Source organism: Poecilia reticulata, linkage group LG16, assembly GCF_000633615.1.
Source record: "Poecilia reticulata strain Guanapo linkage group LG16, Guppy_female_1.0+MT, whole genome shotgun sequence".
NCBI lineage: Eukaryota > Metazoa > Chordata > Actinopteri > Cyprinodontiformes > Poeciliidae > Poecilia > Poecilia reticulata.
In genome coordinates this window covers 30,379,121-30,385,527 of record NC_024346.1, presented here as the reverse complement: position 1 = coordinate 30,385,527, position 6,407 = coordinate 30,379,121, and the positions used below count along the sequence as shown (strand labels likewise).

General features: G+C 38.0%; 1 protein-coding gene and 1 long non-coding RNA gene across 6 annotated transcripts in view; both read right to left on the bottom strand.

Moving 5' to 3' along the window:
* LOC103478802 (glutamate receptor, ionotropic, kainate 2) overlaps positions 1-6,407 on the bottom strand; it is a 561,179-nt gene that overhangs the window by 222,334 nt on the left and 332,438 nt on the right. The window lies entirely within an intron of this gene.
* LOC108167024 (uncharacterized) lies at positions 805-2,489 on the bottom strand. Its single transcript, XR_001777418.1, has 2 exons — positions 965-2,489; positions 805-858 (listed from the first exon to the last, which is right to left on the bottom strand). It is a non-coding gene; the product is annotated as an uncharacterized LOC108167024 (long non-coding RNA).

Genomic DNA, 6,407 nt, shown 5'->3' with positions numbered 1-6,407 from the left:
GAGCTGCGATGTAAGACGCTGGTTCTGCTCTTGCTGTTGAACCGCTGCTACGCGCTACAGGTAGACGGTGCGCCGCTTCTGCTCCACCTGGTAGTGACTCTCACACCGAACCTCTGTTTAAAGCTGCAGCATCTAACCTAAAAAATACATTTTACATATGTGTTAAAACTTTCGCTGTCCTAACATGAGACAGATAATCTCTAAAAAAAATAATCGATCTCCTCCCAGTTCTGCATAATTACTCTGCTSAGTCAGAAACAGCCACTCAGAACTAGCAGTAATCAGCTAGCCGCCATGCTATCAGGAAGTTTTCATTCAGTAACTCTGGATTGTTTATTGTAATGGAACCTGTCTTTGCGTTTGAATGTTAAGTTTTATACTTAAATTTTTTTGGCAACGTTGAGAGGTTTTATTTTGGCTCTTTGCATTATTTAGCCTCTTCAGAGCCTTCATATGTTTTCAGTCTGTTAAAGATAGTATTACTGATAGAAGTACAATTTGCAGAATGCCTTGTTTTGTTTAGTTTTCTTCTTGGTAAAAGTTATTAAAAACAAGTTTTTGTCTAAATTAAGGTGAATTCATGGTTCCTTTTTCCACATAATGTAACCGATAGTGTTAAGGATAAAATAAATAAATAATTATGTGATCGGTATCGGTGATTGGTATCGGTGATCGGCCCTCATGTGTGATCGGTATCGGCAGGAAAAAATCTGATCGGCACATCTCTAGTTATTATACATTTACAATCTGCAGTCTTACATTTTTGGTTGATTTGGGTTAGGGTTAGGGTAGGGAAATTTTTCCATGTTTTCATCCTTGGCTATGAAAAGGTCCTGAAATATAGCCTGTTCCTCAAATCTGAAAAACAAGCAATAAAATACACTCATGAGGTGTTATAGTCCAAAGGTAGTGAACATCACTAACATATAGAAAGAATTATTATATTGTACACATTTTACAATACCTTGCTGCATTCTTTAAATGGTAATACTTGCAGTTTCCATCCACTGAAACTGAAAGCACAAGCTTGACACTTAAAGGGATCCTTCCTTAACATTTTATCCAACTCATATCTTAAAATTTTTTTGAGTGGCTTCCCACTCAAAAAGTCTTTTCAGGAAGCTGTCAGCCGAGATCTCACCCATCTGATTCAAAATGAGAGATAAAAAAAGAAAACATAAAATGGGACATAGGTGTCCAAATACCAGGCATCAAGAATAGGTGTCTTTCAAGTTTTAGGTGTTTCTCTGGCACAAAACATCTCACTCGATTAATTTTGATGTTACCAGGACTTCATATGATCTGAATGCTGAATGAATGAGGTGGTATCTCAGCCATTTGATTCAAGTGTGTTTAACCAGTTACACCAAAATGTTGAAGAACATAACCACTCAAGAATGGAGTCAGACAGCCCTTCTGGGAAATGTACGTCAAAGTACGAAACAGCCAAAGTAGACAGTTATTTAAATTTTGATAATATAATTTTTTATATTTTGGTTTTGAGTCATTCAAAGAATTGTTATTCATACCAACACTCTGATGGACAATCACAAATTCTAACTGGGATCTTCACAGGTACGAATCATGCTAAAGAGGTTGACATGTTGGATGCATGAATGTAAAGAAAACAAAACTTATGCTTTCTCTTCTTATCGGCCACCCTGACTTAAGGAGACGGCATGGTCAGCAGGTGACATGAATGCAGATGTGGCTGATCTATGGGGGGAAACAGATGATGGAGTGGGAGGAGAGGCAACTGGAGAGGTGCTTCTGGGTCTTTTCTTCTTCTGAAAAGACTGAGAGGATGGGACAACAGAGGAGAAACGGGAACAAGATCAAGCACTATCACAATATCTTCCTGGTTCTCTGGTGGCATCATTGGATGCTCCTCAGTAAGCATCCCAGGCTGCTCCTGACCTATGGTCTCTGTCTGTTCAAAGATTAGGTTCTCAGCTCTTTACTTCTCTTCATCTGGCTTGCAACAGCAATAAATAACATAGACAAGAGGAAAGAAATTTGCCTGTACTGATGTAAGTTCATTTTTAATTCAAGTAAATGACCTATCTGTAATCAGTGTATTCAGACAGGGTTCATAAACAAAACTTTAAAGATCATCACAGCCTAAGGGCACTGATATTTTTCGCAACACTCCAATTTTACAATGTGGCAACAACAAGCATGACTATAAACACTATTATGTGACTATCATGACTAATTAAACGTATTAAGCACAGGTACAGTGTACAATTAGCCTCCAAGAGGCTAATTTAGCTAGCTTCCACCATATATTTTCCGGCAAAAAAATTTTACAGATGTGTCTTCAACCATTCGCATCACAGTCCTACTGCCATTAAGTCCTAAAACTACCATCAGTAACTTTATAACGTAACACTTTGGAGTAAAAAAACAGTTTGACAGGTGGAGATTTCTACTCACCGGAGTGTAAGTGTTGCATAGGATGACGTCAGCTTATTCTTCTTTGTGGGTTTTTGTGGGATCCGTCCTTATTTTTATTATTTCAATCAAAAATATTAAAACGTTACAGAACAGTTTGCATGCAATCACAAAAGAAAATACATCTTAATTTTTCTTAAATTTATTTGGTGTAAATCATTGATATTCTCAAAAATAGTCGGTAAATTAAAAAAAAGGCTTTTTAAATCAAGCTAACAACCACAACAAAAATCCTATGGTTTTATATTTTATTGAGTTATTTTTAAATACCGAATTAAAGTCTTGTGACCGATACGTCTGACATGTATTTGTAGTAAATATTCTTAATATCCTGTTCAAACTAGCACATAAATTGTAAATAAAGGTTTTAAAATAGAATAGACTCGTCATCTTATTCGTTCCTAGATCGTCAGTATCGGACGCTTAGGGAGCGGTACAGCATTCAATGAGAGAACCCTTCTCGTCAATTATTGACACGAAGGGGGTACCCGATGCGTCAACATGTGACGCTGAGGGAACCTGCCCAAGCGTCAATATGTGACGAGTCAGGAATGAGGATGTGTTGGATGTTCACAAGTTATCCATTCTTTGTGCACAGGAAACTTTTTATTAGCGGTGTGACACCCTGTCAGTCTTTCACAGAGTGATGATGGAAACAGGAAAAGTTAGCAGTTTTAGATTTTTAAAAAGATTTTATTGGCTCTGGAGGCTTTTATCTGAGAGTGGTCAGAATAGAAAGCACATTATGAGAGAGAAGGAAGACATGCAGAAAGGGTCATCAGGTGGGAAATGAACCCATGACATCTACCTCCATGCACGGTCACAGACACAATCTTGTGTCTACTCATCCTCTGTCCCCTTGCTCTTGTTATACTCTTCCTAGTGTAGCCTGTTGTTAATGCTTAGTCTAGTTAGCATGTCTACAAATGACAGCAGATAAGGAAAAAAATACCAACATATTCATACATTTAACTTGTCCCTGGTGCCTTTTACCACTTAACAGATGAGTCAGTCAGCAGCAGCTTTAACCCACGTCCCTCCTGACCTGTCCTCTCCTAAGTGAAATTAAAGCTGCAGTATATAACGTTTATAAAATGTTCTTTTTTTTTTTTTTTTTTACATATTTGTTAAAACTGTCATTGTGTACAGTACGGCCTGAGAGATAATCTGTTAAAAATCTATTTCCTCTGCCTTCTGCCAGTGCTATCTAGAAACAACTACCGTATTTTCCGCACTATAAGGCGCACCTAAAAACCTTCAATTTCCTCAAAAGCGCCTTATAATCCGGTGCGTCTTATGTATGGACCAATATTGAGCCACAACAGGTCTAGCAACTACGGTAAGCAGCCGCCGACTTCATTTTTGCCCGTAGAAGAAGAAGCGCGCAGTGCATGCTGGGATAATTGTCAGAACGCTGGTTTGTAACCGACCGTCTAGAATCAGGTCGACTGCAGGTAATTTAGCACCACGTTCTCCAGGAACATGCTGTGCGCATACAGAGAAGGGTGACCATATTCCGGCCACGCCCTGGCCCAGTCGCGGAAGGCTCTCCTCGCCGACCGGAGTCGGACTGTCTTGTTGACTTTTTCGTTAGTGCAGCTCCATCTAGTGGATGCATAACGTAACTCCAGCCTCTACTATAGCGTCTATTCTATGCGCCTTATATATGCGCCATATATAAGGCGGTGCGCCTTATATATGAAAAAAGTTTTAAAATAGGCCATTCATTGCAGGTGCGCCTTATAATCCGGTGCGCCTTATAGTGCGGAAAATACGGTAATCAGAAGCAGGAAAGTTTTAATCACAATATCATGTTGCTGCTCATCCTTCCTCCCCTCGCTCTGTGCTATGCTGCAGCTAACGCAGCCTGCTGTGAATGCTCGGTCTCGTTAGCATAACTACCAATGACCGCATTTAAACATTTTTCTTGTAATGATAAGTTGTTTTTCCACTATTAGCACATTTAGCAGTGACTGAATGAGTTGCTTGACAGCGCTAAGACCCTCCTCCTGGTTCTGATTGGTTGTTTGTGGCAGGAACGTTGCATTACTTTAGCTAACAATAGCAGCTCAGGAACGAGGTGAAGGAGATTGATATTTTCACAGATTATCTGTCTCATAGCAAACTATCACAACATGTTGACAGCTTTAGCAAATATGAAGAAAACATATTTTTTGTTAAAGTTATATACTGCAGCTTGAATAAAATGCAACTACATAGCATTTTTTGAGAAGTCTGGATTGCTTCATCTATATTTTGCATGTTGCCTATATAACTGTTACTTTCAGTATCTAAAACTAATGGAAAATATTTAAGCAACCTACTTGCTTACTGTATGTGGACTGTTGCATGTAAAATTCATGAGCAGTAAATATTGTGCTAGTATCAGAATTGGACCAAAAAAAGCAAGGCAGTTGCAAGCCTTTAAAATTGTGATATTTTTGATGGGTTAGACAGACTCAAAAATTGTAACAGCAGCTGCGTGGGGGGGGGCGGCCCAATTAAATTTTTTGTCATGATGCCCAAGATTCCTGGCAGCGCCCCTGCATGGTCAGGCTTTTCTCATGCACTACGCCCAGCGATTTCAGCTTAAGTTTTCTACACATAGCTGGAACCGTGTTAGTTTCTATCACTGGTTTTGGTAGATTTTTTTTTATAAATCAGCATTTCTTCTAAAGGTTTTTCTTGTGAACAGAGGGAAAGTCAGAAAAGCATCTCATGAATTAAATATTCTCTTAATTAAAGTCATCAGCAAATGTATTCAGTGGTTTGAGGAGTGGAGCTAGGCACACGTATGCTGGAGGAGTTTTGGCAGCAAAGGTTTCTATTTCCTTCTGCTTCTCCCCAGTGTGAGTCTCATAAGCACCCGTCAGGCAGACTTGCAAATGATTTAGCAGCACCAGCACTTCACTCTATAAACATCTCATTAAAATCAATTATGTCACTCCTGAATGAAATTAAAGCTAAATGCTTTAAAAGCTGTTTTTCCCTTGTGTCAGCCAATATGAGTATCCCTGACACACTATTTTTCCACCTTATTCTCTCACTTGCTGTCTTCCTCACATGCAAGCACACACATACGAGTGATTTATTGAATTTATTGATTTCAACATTTATGAATTGTTAAAATGCCCAAGTCTTATTTGGCAACTGCAGAGATACCCCTGTCCCCAACTCACCATTCCTCACCAACCAGCTTCTCATCATTACCATGGAAACAAAGTGGCAAGAAATAGCTTTCAACCATAGTGGGGATGGGGTTATCATTTCCTAAGGCTCCTTGATTTTTGTCCTCAGCATGTAGTACAGCCCTGGACTGACAAAGAAATAAGCTTGAACTGATAAAATATCAAAGCCGTGTAATTAAACTGACTAGCAAGATCCTCCAGCAGTAATCTAATTCTATGCAAACAAAACAAGACTTTTCCAACTGCAACATAGTGAGCAATAATGAAAATGGATCATGAATGATTAGAATATGTTGATGTTCTCTGAAAGCAGAAAGATCATAACATTTTATGTTCTTATACAGATACATCATTTTCCTTGTTTTCCTTAAGCTTATAAAATAAATGTTATTTTAAAAAGTTAAAGGGTTTTGAAACAAATTAAGTTAAAATATATAAGTAATTAAATAATTAATTACTTTTGAAAAGTTATTAGTAAAATAACTGGATTACTTTCTTGGAGGAGTAATCAGTGACTGTACATTTGAACATGACAAAGCGTTTAATGTCCTTCTATAGTCTCATCTAGGCCTGTCACGATAACAAATTTTGCTGGACGATTAATTGTCTAAAGAAATTATTGCGATAAACGATAATATTGTTTCAAGACCTTTTGACACTGATTTAATGGAAATGACTAATAATACATGCGATTTCCTGATATTTATTTTCAAAATAACACGCAACACTGGAACTGATCAACTAAATAAACAAAACAACCAAAAA